General features: G+C 39.1%; 1 pseudogene across 1 annotated transcript; it reads right to left on the bottom strand.

The window, feature by feature from the left end:
- Positions 1–2,245: 2,245 nt before the first annotated feature.
- On the bottom strand, positions 2,246–3,020 carry LOC104679216 (annotated as a pseudogene). The gene has a single exon (XR_004058612.1). The product of XR_004058612.1 is annotated as an actin-like (transcript).
- Between the last annotated feature and the right edge of the window lie 9,687 nt (positions 3,021–12,707).

The raw sequence follows: 12,707 nt of genomic DNA, 5'->3' as shown, positions 1-12,707 counted from the left end.
AAAAAGCACGATACTACTCATGTATAGGGAATAGATACTATCATTCATAATAAACTAACATTTATTTAATATTTCCAAGGAGCCAGATATAAGTAATACTCTATGCCCTTACAGGTTAGGAAACTAAAATATGTTAAGTGACTGGCTTGAAATTATGCAACTCCTATGTGGCACAGCTAGGATTGCACCTGGCTGTCTGGCATCAGACTGTGTTCTAAACCATGCTCCTATTCTGTAATGAAGTCAGAAATGATTTTCCAGATGTCAACAAAGAACACAATCCATTATCAGGTATCAAGTATCATCTTCAGAAGCAATGGAACTCTCAGAAACACACCTGCTCTGCCATTCCATTTTACCTATAAGAAAAGAAAAGAAATAAAGAAAAGCTATAGGAAAAAATGTAATGGGAATTTGGAAGATGAGTAATGATGCTTTCCCAGTTTTCCCAAACCCATGTGAACAGTGTAACAGCAATGTCATATAACACTTTATAAATTGGCAATCTCTGGAAACCAATACTGCTGCTCTCACCAGCATAATATTAAGTCTAGAAACTGGAACCACCACACATACAAGCTAATCAGGCTGTAGTCTAGTTCTTGGGATTAGTGAGAGTTTTTAGAAAGTTGTTAGCTCTTTTTTTCACTGGGTTTTCTTCAACAATGTTGCTGTTTCTTTATTCATCCTATAAAGAATAACAACAAAGAAGTGGTCATCTGAGGCAATATTATTTCTTTGTAAACCTAAAGGGGAAAACATTGAAATAATACACACACTATTTTTTGGGGGGTGGGGGGATGGGGGAGATGGAGTCTCACTCTGTCACCCAGACTGGAGTGCAGTGGCACAGTCTCAGCTCACTGCAACCTCCACCTCCTGGGTTCAAGCAATTCTCCTGCCTCAGCCTCCCAAGTAGCTGGGACTAAAGGCACATGCCACCACCCCTGGCTAATTTTCTGTAATTTAGTAGAGACAGTGTTTCACCATGTTGCCCAGGCTGGTCTCGAACTCCTGAGCTCAGGCAATCCACCAGCCTTGGCCTCCCAGAGTGCAGGGATTACAGGTGTGAGCCACTGAGCCCAGTCAACACATACTATTTTTTATAAAACACTATGTCTATTAGATGTTTGTGAAGCTACCTACATCAACATGAAATTAGATATAATTATAAACACATAATAACAAAGTATAAATGTGGGTAATGGATATTAAGAATAAAATTTGAAAGAGTTTTCACTGAATTTTCACATTTAATGTATACTAGGTGATAATACAAGTGTAGTTACTCTATTTCTCTTCTCTTTGGTCTTTCATTTTTTTATTGTATTTTATGTTCTAGGGTACCTGTGCACAATGTGCAGGTTTGTTACATATGTATACAAGTGCCATGTTGGTGTGGTGCACCCATTAACTCACCATTTACATTAGGTACATCTCCTAATGCTATCCCTCCCCCTCCCCCCACCCCATGACAGGTCCCAGTGTGTGATGTTCCCCTTCCTGTGTCTAAGTGTTCTCATTGTTCAATTCCCACCTACGATTGAGAACATGCAGTGTTTGGTTTTCTGTTCTTGCGATGGTTTGCTGAGAATGATGGTTTCCAGCTGCATCCACTTTGGTCTTTTAAAGAACAAAGGCTTAACATTAAGCTAGCTGTTTTTATTAATATTAAAATCACGCATCAAGTGTTGATCTTAAGCAAAGGCTAGACACCAACAAATATCATCTTTCAGAGGTTCTGTCTGTGGCAAGTGCCACATGGATTAAAAAAAAAAATTATACAATTCTCAGTTTGATGAACCTCTGGAGATGACTGATAAAAGAAACTGTTCTAACAGCTTGCATCTCTAGATGATTTGGGAAATGTCACAGACAATAACAGGGAACTTTGGAATGGTGTAACAAATGGATGATCTCTGTCAGATTAGAGCACATATTTTTATCAGTTTCAAAGGATTTGCTGCGAGTACTCCCAGCATGCTAATCATTCTAAATAATAGATCCAGTCGATTCACATCTTATGAGACAAAATTAAAGCTTCTTGAAAAGTTGAAAGTATTTCTGTTTGAAAAATCTTTAGTTTCTAATTTATAAGGGAGACTTGAAGAGGCCTATCTCAGATATGTATCATTCCGTAATTTAAAATACCAAATGTTAACATCTGAATAGCTGATGTGAGCATCAGAACTTTCTGGGTCAGAGCTCTGAAATCAGATTTGGTTAAAATTTTGGCTTTGCTACATTAGTGGCACCAGGACCGCTTATTGCCGATGGTGATGACCTGGCCACTGGGCAGCTCCAGCTCTTCTCCAGGGAGGAGGAGGAAGCGGCAGTGGCCCTCTCCTTCTTGAAGTCCAGAAGTGACGTAGCACAGCTTCTCTCTGATGTGGCACATGATCTCCTGCTGGGCCGAGGTGGTGAAGCTGTAGCCACACTTGGTGAGGATCTTCATGAGGTAGTCGGTCAGGTCCCAGTCAGCCAGATCCAGATCCAGGATGGTGTGTGGGAGGGCGTAGACCATGTAGATGGGCACCATGTGGGTGATCCTGTCTCCAGAGTCCATGACAATGCCAGTAGTGTCCCCAGAGGTGTAGAGCGACAGCATGACCTGGATGGCCAAGTACATGGCTGGGGTGTTGAAGATCTCAAACATGATCTGAGTCATCTTCTCTCTGTTGGTTTGGGGTTTGGGGGGGTCTCAGTCAGCAGCACTGGGTGCTCCTCCAGGGCCACATGCAGCTCATTGCAGAAGGTGTGGTCCCAGATCTTCTCCATGTCATCCCAGTTGGTGACGATGCCATGCTCAATGGGGTACTTCAGGGTCAGGATGCTGCGCTTGCTCTGGGCCTTGTCGCCCACATAGGAGTCCTTCTGGCCCATGCCCACCATCATGCCCTGGTGCTGGGAGTGCCTGACAATGGAGAGAAATACGACTTGGGGGACATCGTCCCCAGCAAAGCCAGCTTTGCCATGCTGGAGCCATTGTCAATGGCAAGCGCAGCGATCTCTTCTTCCATTGTGACTGGGAGAGGAAAGGGGCAGTGGAGCAGCAGGTGAACACAGCGAATAGGCTGGCGGCAGCAACTGAGCTTGGACATCCTTTCAAAAGAGGAAACAACCGGCCTAGATAGTTTCCCTGGAAAGTTCTACCAAATATCTTAGAAATAAATTACACCAATACCCATATAATCTCTTCCAGAAAATAGAAGCAGAGGGAATACTTCCGAACTCATTCTACGAAGCCAGCATTACCCTAATACCAAAAAAAAACAGAGACACTACAAGAAAAAAATTTATGAACCAATATCTCTCATGAACAGAGACTCAAAACTCCTCAAAAAATATTAGCAAAATAAATCCAACGATGTATAAAAGCAATTATAAATCATGGCCACATGGTATTTTATTCTGAGTATGTAAGGCTGGTTTGATACTCAAAAATCAATTAATTCATCATATCAGCAGGCTAAGAAGAAAAATTATAATATTGACAGATGCAGAAAAAGTATTTGGCAAAATCCAAAACCAAGTTATGATAAAACCTCTCAGAAAAGTAGGAGTAGAGAACTTCTTCAATTTGATAGAGAACATGTACCAAGAAATCTCCAGCTAACAATATACTTAATGGTGAGAAACTAGATGATTTTCCTCTAAAATTGGGGACAAGGCTAGGGTATCCTCTCTCACTATATTCTGCATTGCTCTGGAAGTTCTATCTAATAGAATAAGACAAGAAAAGGATATAAAAGGTGTACAGGTTGAGAAGGAAGAAATAAAACTCTGTGCTCAGATGATACCATTTCCTATGAAGAAAATCTTCAAGAATTGACAACAAAATTCCTGGAACTAATAAGCAATTATAGCAAAGTTACAGGATACAACATTAACATACAGAAGTCAATTTTTGTTAATACAACTTCAATGATCAATTGAAATTTAAAATGAAAAACACAAATACCATTTGCATTAACACACACAAAAAACTTTGGTACAAATCTAGAAAAATATGTATAAGGTCTATATGAGGAAAACAAAAAAAATAAGCATTGTATTAATGAGAGCAAATCAGATAATGTAAATGGGGAAAGTGACCTTTGAAGAACCTTACCAAACTTAGAGGTGGTCATATATTTGCTTATTTTCCTCACAATAAACTCTTTAGAGTCCTACTCATAGGGCAGAAGTCAGTATTTTTAAGGGCATCCCTATGCCCTAACAATGACATTATGAACGTGACTTTAACGATGGGTCTATGAACACTGATAAGACAGCCTCTTATTTCTTATAGAAAATCCTAGACTTTCTTAGTGTGGAAGGTTCCTCCTAGGTAATAACACGGTTCTTTCTGGAAAACACTCACATCCACACATTTGTTTATTCATACAGCCACAATCTCTAAGCCATATAATTTGTTACAACTTGTTTGGTCCCTCTGAACTTGGCTTTCTGTATTAAATGGCAATATTAATCTTATCTATCATTGATTTATATTGAAAAATAAGATTATCAACAAAAAGCTCTAAATTTAGTACCTAGCACATAGCAAGCATTCAGTAACCATTAGTTGTTCTCCTTGTTTTTCTACCTAATCTTCAAAGTAGACTGGGGTAGAGAGGATTAAATTCTCATTCTATTTGGCTCAATCTGATGCTGCATGGAAATCTCTGGCAGGGCTGCCTTGCTGTGGCTTCACTACCATATATCTCTGATGCTTGAAAAGCCATCAGCCAAGGTAAAGTCTAGTAAAACAAAATATTTAATTTGAAAGTAGCCTGATATTATCATAGACAAAGTACATGGATCTTGTCCAAATTATATCTAATTGTTTCTTGCCAGGGCAATTAGAGCCGAAAAAGATATAAAAGATATCCATACTGGAAAGGAAGAAGTAAAACTATCTCTATTTGTATGTGACATTTTGAATACAGATAATTCTAAGGACTTCACTAAAAAGAATTACTAGAACCAATAAAAGACTTTAGCAAGACTGTAGGATATAAAAACAACAGAGAAAAATGTGTTGTATTTATGAATAATGGCATGAAAAGATACAAAAAATAAAACTAGGAAACTAATTTTGTTTACAATATAGAAAGAATAAAATACATTAACAAAAGAAATCTAAGACTTATACACGGAAAACTACAAAATGTCATTGAAATATTTAAAGTAGACCTAAATAAATGTAAAGACCTTCTATATTCATGGATTAAAAGTCTTAATATTGTTAAGATGGCAATATGCTCCAAATTGATCCACAGATTTAATGCAATACTTGTCAAAATTTCAGCTTGCTTTTGTGCATAAATTGACAAGCTGGTCCTACAATTTCTGTAAAAACGCAAGGAAGCTGTGATGGTTGATACTGAGCGTCAACTTGATTGGACGGAAGGAGGCAAAGTATTGTTTCTGGGTGCATCTGTGAGGGTATTGCCAAAGGAGATTAACATTTGAGTCAGTGGACAGGGAGAGACAGACCCACCCTCTATCTGAGTTGGCACCATCTAATCAGCTGCCAACACAGATAGGATAAAAGCAGGCAGAAGAATGTGGAAGGACTGGACTTGCTGAGTCTTCTGGACTTCATCTTTCTGACGTGCTGGGTGCTTCCTGCCCTCGAACATCAGACTCCAAGTTTTTCAGCTTTCGGACTCTTGGACCTACACCAGTGGTTTTCCAGGGGCTCTTGGGTCTTTGGCCACAGACTGAAGGCTGCACTATTGGTTTCCCTACTTTTGAGGTTTTGGGACTCGGACAGGCTTCCTTGCTCTTCAGCTTGCAGACAGCCTATTGTGGGACTTCACTTTGTGACTGTGTGAGTCAGTACTCCGTAATAAACTCCCCTTCATATGTGCATCTATGCTATTAGTTCTGTTACTCTAGAGAACCTCAACTACTACAGAACCTTAATAGCAAAAAAATATTGAATAAGAAAAACAAAGTGTGAGGAATCACATCTTTTGATCTCAAATCTTACTACAAAGATACAGTAATTAAGACCTTAATGGTACTGGCATGAAGATAGACATACAGATCTATGGATTAAAATAGAAATGCCAGAAATAAATCCTCACATTTATGGTCAATTAATTTTTGACAAGGCTGCCAAGACAATTCAGGGGGAACAAGAATAGTTTTTTTAAACAAATGATACTGGAATAACTAGATAACCTCATGAAAAAGAACAAAGTTGGACTCCTATGTCACACCATATACAAAAATTAACTAAAAAAATGTGTAGACCCAAATGTAAGAACTGTAACTACAAAAACCTTTAGAAGAAAACAGGAATACATCATCATGACTGCAGATCAGCCAATGGTATCTTAGGTCTGACACTGAAAGCACAAGTACAAGCAACAATCAAGCAACAGAAAAAGAAGGTAAACTAAACATCATCAAAAGGTTTTAAGCTTTTTAGCTTCAAATCCCATTACCATCAAGAAAGTGAAGACAACCTACAGAATGTGAGAAAATATTTGCAAAACATATACCAGAAATGGGAATTATATATACAATACATCCAAAGATTAAAAAACCAAACCCACACACTTACAATTCAACCATAAAAAAGTGGCACAATTTAAAAATGGACAAAAGACTTGAATAGTCATTTCTCCAAATAAGACATACAAATCACTAACAGCATATGAAAAGATGCTTGATATCATTGGTTAATAGGGAAAGAAAAATTAAAGCCATGAGCTATCACTTCACAGCCATCAGGGTAGCTACAATCAAAAAGATAGACAATAATTAATGTTAATAAGGATGTAGAGAAATTGGAACTCTCACACTTTGATGGTGGGGGTGTCAAATGGTGCAGACACTTTAGAAAACAGTTAGGCAATTACTCAACGTATTAACAGAGTCATCATATGATCCAGCAATTCCATTCTGTAGTGTCTACTCTTGAGGTAAATGATATATTTGCCTCAAATACATCAATATATCAAATATGTATGTCAAATATATGTATTTGCCTCAAATATTTGAGGATATATCTGAAATCAAAGGAATGATTATTAGTTTAGCCGTTTAAATGTCATGGGTCATTTTTATACACATATATAAATGATACCTGGCAAAGTCCTTCTACATTCTACTGGACAAATTCTCATTACACCTTTAATATTAGCACAAGCTTTAGTTCTATTTGTTGTTGTTTTGCCTATTTGGCACATCATAATATTTGAGGTCATCTTATATAATTAAGGTAGAATTATATCCATGTTGTAAGATTTGGCACTGCATTTTAGCATTTTTTTTTTCAGACAGGATCTCACTCTATTGCCTAAGGCTGGAGTGTAGTGGTGAATCACAGCTCATTGCAGCCTCAACCTCCTGGTCTCAAGCAATCCTCCCACCTCAACCTCCCAGGTAGCTGGAACTATAGGCACAGGCCACCACGCCTGGCTAATTTTCACCATTTTTTTGTAGCGATGGGTCTCACTACCTTGTCCAGGCAGGTCTTGAACTCCTGGCTCAAGTAATCCTCCTGCCTTGGCTCCCAAAGTGCTGGGATTACAGGTGTGAGCCACCATGCTCAGTTTATTTTAACATTTTAAATAATCCTAGGCGTATGGTTGTTATCTTTCCTTTAACCAGCATAAAGGCCTCCTTCATTGAGGTTGAATCCTTGGATAGGAAAGCAGCTTTAGGGCACACATGGAAGGAGGTCTCTGTACTCTGACACAAACTGCCCTGCTGTCCCTCCCCTCCAGTCCAGTTGGAGCTCTGTTACTAAACATTATTTGCTGTTCACTCAATAGGCAGAATACTCTCCATTCTGAGCAGTTCCCTCTGCAGATGATTTTTTTTTTTTTTCTATTCTCTCTCTCTCTTTCTTCTTTTTTGGTCTATTTTCTTCCACTATTCAAGACCTTACCATACCTGATTTAAAAAAGAAAAGAAAAATCTGAAGAAGTTTCCTTATTCCCCCCATTAAAATGCATTAGTATTTTCTCTGTGCTCCAACTGAATAAAAATGGTAGATCTAACATTGTGAGGGTTTACTATGTGACAAACCAGCATTCTAAACCCTACAGAGATCACTTCATTTAATCCTCCCAATACCTCACAAAATGAATATTTTTATTAATCCCAATTTCACAAAGGAAAACAAGATGCAGAAATGTTAGAAAAACACATGTCATAAGAGGTAGAGCTGGGATTTAAACCCAGGCAGACTGACCTCAGAACCAGCCTTGGACTCCTAACTTGATCTCGCTCACCAGAATCTTACTTGTGTTAAGGTTCCTAGTTTCTGGGCTTCCTCTTCTCATTTGATTGTGAATTCCTTGAGCAGGAAGCAGCATCTTATACTTCCTTATAACTAGCCAGGCCCTGGCACAATGCCTGGGGCATCATGGTACTTAATTCATATTTGTGGAATTAAATTATAATAGTGATCCTATGGGAAACTACAACTAACTTTAGGATAATGCTTCATGATATTTGTCCAGGAATATCTTGTGGCCAAAAGGCTAGACTAAAATGAATTAGATATTCATCCACTCCTTATCATCTGGTATGAGCTTCCATATTATCCACACTTGATCTTCATAATTCACTTGGAAAGAGGCTATAACTCCTGTCAAATCATTAGAAGAAAGGATAAAATAATCACTGTAATAGTTAGAATCATGATTATCATAAACAACAGATAGTACTGTGTTTTATACATATACAATTGCATGCATATAACAAACCCGTGAAGTATGTACTGTTATTTCCATGTTAAAGAGGAAGAAACCGAGATTCACAGAGGTTAGCTAACCTGTCCAGTCACAGTGTTGGTTAGAGGATCCAACACCAGCTGTCTGACAGCAGAACTCAGGCACATTAATGGCTTCCCACGCTGTCTGCCATTGGAACAGGACCTAGTGCCCCGTATTAGGACAGAGGTGAGCAGCTCCCAAACGAGACCCTCTCTCTTTTTCCTGCAACATCCTCAAGGTCTGCAAAGAGGTCCCCGAGAGCCCCCTCAGTCCCAGCTATCAACTTTTTCTCTAAACAAACACTATTTATTTGTAAACACAAACTAACAGTTTTGATTTCTTTTAGTTTATTTTATTTTTCTTTTCTATTGCAAGCCTGGACATTTCCAAAACATTGCTGGTAGCGTACTGATAAGATCAATTCCATTTCAAAGAACTCACTCACAGTTGCTTCTTCTTGGTATTGCTCACCCAGCATGCAGTCTCTCTGCTCATCTCAAGTGGGTTAATGGACTTGGAAGTCTGCATTTTTGGCTGAAGTGCATGCTTTAAATTGAAGAAGCAGTGTGTTGTGTTGTCCTGTGTTGAGCTGTGTTGTGCTATGCCGAGATGTGCTGTGCTGTGCTGTCTTAGCTCATCTTCTCTGATGTTACTGACATAGTAAAATGCAAATTTAATTGTGGTGTAAACCGTATTCTGGGTTATTTCAAAGCAGTCATTGAAAATTCCCTTTCTACCAGTGTCAGAATTGGAAGCTGTTGATGTCAGTAAATGTAAATGTCTTAGTGCGTTTCTGGGCATATAAAATACCTCATATCTTTTTTCTTTCTTCTTTTTAAAATCACATTTCTTCTTTGTCGACACACTCAAATAGCTTGGACTCGTCCTAAATTAATAAGAAAATTGGAATGTGCCAATACTTCCCAAAACACCTGATTAATAAAGAGCCAGGCAACCTGTCAGTGATTCTCACCTTCTGGGATCTTCCCATCAGACTCGAAACAACAGTTTTCATTAATATAAAAAGACAGGATTTTTGCAAAGGAAAGTATCTCCAAGATGTTTGTAAAAAATAATTTCAAGAACGAGTACTTAGAGGGGAGATATTCAAACGAATTAAATTTGTAACTTAAAGCCTCTGACCTTTCCACTGATCTGTTTAGTAATTACGCTGGTATTTTTGCTTCTTAATTTAATGCAAAAAAAATTCTAAGTCTTTTCCAGTCAATATTAACTAATGTTTATGTAAATTTGAAAATCCTGCTTAAGCAATTAATAACAAAGGGTAACTTATCCTTTGTTGCCAGCTTCTGTTTCTTTTAGGATTTTGCACATGGGCATTGTGTACATTTTTGGCCCAGTTTCCATTTCTTTGGTAACCAGGATCCAGCTGATGGAGAATGGTGTGTTTATTCATTAAGGTTCAAGGTCCTTAAGAAGGACTTTCTTAAGCCTCTGAGAGTACACCTGAGAATCCACATGATGGATAGGGAACCAAGAGCAACACCAAGGAAATTGTGGTTCTGATTTATATCTTGCACCTCTGCATTTTCAGCGCTCTTTCTTTCTATTCCAAATATTTTACAGAATGCTCTCTGCCTGAAAGCCAATGAAACAAATAAACAGGCAAATGTGGAATCAAACAGAAGCCCGGGAGTGAGAAAGAGCTGCTACTCCATTTATTTTTAGATCTGTGATTTTGGGTAAGGGTTGGCTGCCTCCAGGGCTGTATCAAAGCAAGATAGTTGAAGTAGGTGCTTGGGTCCACCTCACTTAAAGCCCACAGCTGGGATCTCAGTGCTCCCTGGCTCCTACCATCAAGGTCTGGAACCACTTTCCTCCACGCCTACCTCTACTAACACCCATTGGGCCCGGATGGCAACTGATACAACCCTGTAAAGGCTAACTGAGCAGAGGTATTTGGGCTAAGATTTTAACAGTTTTGACATTCACATTTGGAAGTTAGCCTTTAGTGCTGGAACCCAAAGAAATCAATAATGTAAGACACCAAAGATAGAATTTTTTCCCCAACTAATTAATAATAAAAACTAAAATGTCCCTATTTCTTCAAAGCCTTTTGAAACTGTCCTCATAGAGTTAACAAGAATTCTGGACAGAAATACAGTTATAATGAAGCATAGTCAGGTTGCACTTTGACCCTCTTCCTTGTAACCAGAAGTCACATAACACTAGATACCAACCATTTGTGTCCCCATTGTTCCTCTGCATAAGATTTCTGATGGTAAATCATAAGGATTTTATTTAAGAATTGCTTAAGCAGATTCTGAATTCCAGCAGAACAGCTGATGCCAAGCAGTTTAAACATCCCCAGAGAGGAATCAAATTAGGATGAGAATATAGTGTCTTCATCCTGCACTCTCGGACCCATCAATGATCTCCACACCTCAGCCTATTCCACATCCCTTAAAAACCCTAGCCCTAGACTACTCAGAAAGATAGATTTGGGGTTTCCTCCTATTTCCTCACTTGGTGGCCCTGCAATTAAACTTCTTTCTCTGCTGCAACCTGGTAGCTTACTATAATTACTTGCCATATACATTGGCCAAAAAACCTGTTACATCTACAAAATAAAATAACTGAGGTGTTCAGTAGTAATAATACTAGTCACAGTCCCATTTTTGCAGAGGAAGATACTAAGGCTTTTTCGGGAAAGATATTTTCTCAAGGTGCCATGAGATTAATACATTTTCAATTCAGGCCCAACTCAATGACATCAAGTCGGTTCCAACCACCACCACCACCAAGGTCACGCATTGTAAGCAGTGGCCCTTTGATGTCACTGTATCTGTGGCAGCCTATAATGTATAAAATACCCATAGCTTTCAAAGGCTTGGCAGTCTTGTAGAGCCAGCTCATAATGAGACAGGTCCCCTGATCTGGAATTGCTGGATCTCCCTCCTCATCAGCTTCCTCCTTCCATATACTGTGTTCAGACCCTCTCCAAGGTATAACTCAGCAGAAAAAGCAATGTCTCTGCTACTTAACTGACATTCCTCAAATCCCCTACTCTGTATATTTTTCAGTGAATTTCACAAAAGATGGATTTTAAGGTTGTAAAATAATTCGTTCTCAACTTCTTGTCTGTAATTTATAATATTTTTTACATCACAGTATCAAAAGTGTTATATCAAATAAGACAATTATTTACTGTTTCTCCAAACCAGTGGTGAAAATGGTAGAGCAAGGGGCAAAGACCGGTGTTTTCTCTGTTTCTGGCCAATCTCTACCAATGGTCTTGCACAGCGCCTGTTAGGGAAATCATTTGTAACTTCATTCAGCAAGTCCACATAAAATAGCTGAAAGACAAAGAGGACATAGTATTTGATATATAAGCAGGTTTGGAGACATTATTGTGAAAGCTATATCTAGGAACCCCTTTATTCGTCCTTTTCCCCTTCCCAAATTTCCTCAAAGTCTCCTGTAACTGACAAATCAAAGTTGTAGGCCCACATTGGCCGGGCGCGGTGGCTCAAGCCTGTAATCCCAGCACTTTGGGAGGCCGAGACAGGCGGATCACGAGGTCAGGAGATCGAGACCAGCCTGGCTAACACGGTGAAACCCCGTCTCTACTAAAAAATACAAAAAACTAGCTGGGCGAGGTGGCGGGCGCCTGTAGTCCCAGCTAAGCGGGAGGCTGAGGCAGGAGAATGGAGTGAACCCGGGAGGCGGAGCTTGCAGTGAGCTGAGATCCGGCCACTACACTCCAGCCCCGGCGACAGAGTGAGACTCCGTCTCAAAAAAAAAAAAAACAAAGTTGTAGGCCCACATCAAGGTAGGGATGCTAAACCTAGAACTCCCAAATTAAGACGGATTCAATGAAAGGAACAGAAATCATCCCAAGTTAATAGCATTCCAGGAGATACAATAGCAAAACGTCTATGGAGGAGAACATCCCCAACTTAAGCCCTCATGATCCCCAGAGATGAGGATCAACTAAATAAGAACTCAAAATCAACGTTCACC

This window comes from Rhinopithecus roxellana, chromosome 8 (assembly GCF_007565055.1).
Source record: "Rhinopithecus roxellana isolate Shanxi Qingling chromosome 8, ASM756505v1, whole genome shotgun sequence".
Lineage (NCBI taxonomy): Eukaryota > Metazoa > Chordata > Mammalia > Primates > Cercopithecidae > Rhinopithecus > Rhinopithecus roxellana.
This window is presented reverse-complemented; position numbering and strand designations above follow the sequence as displayed.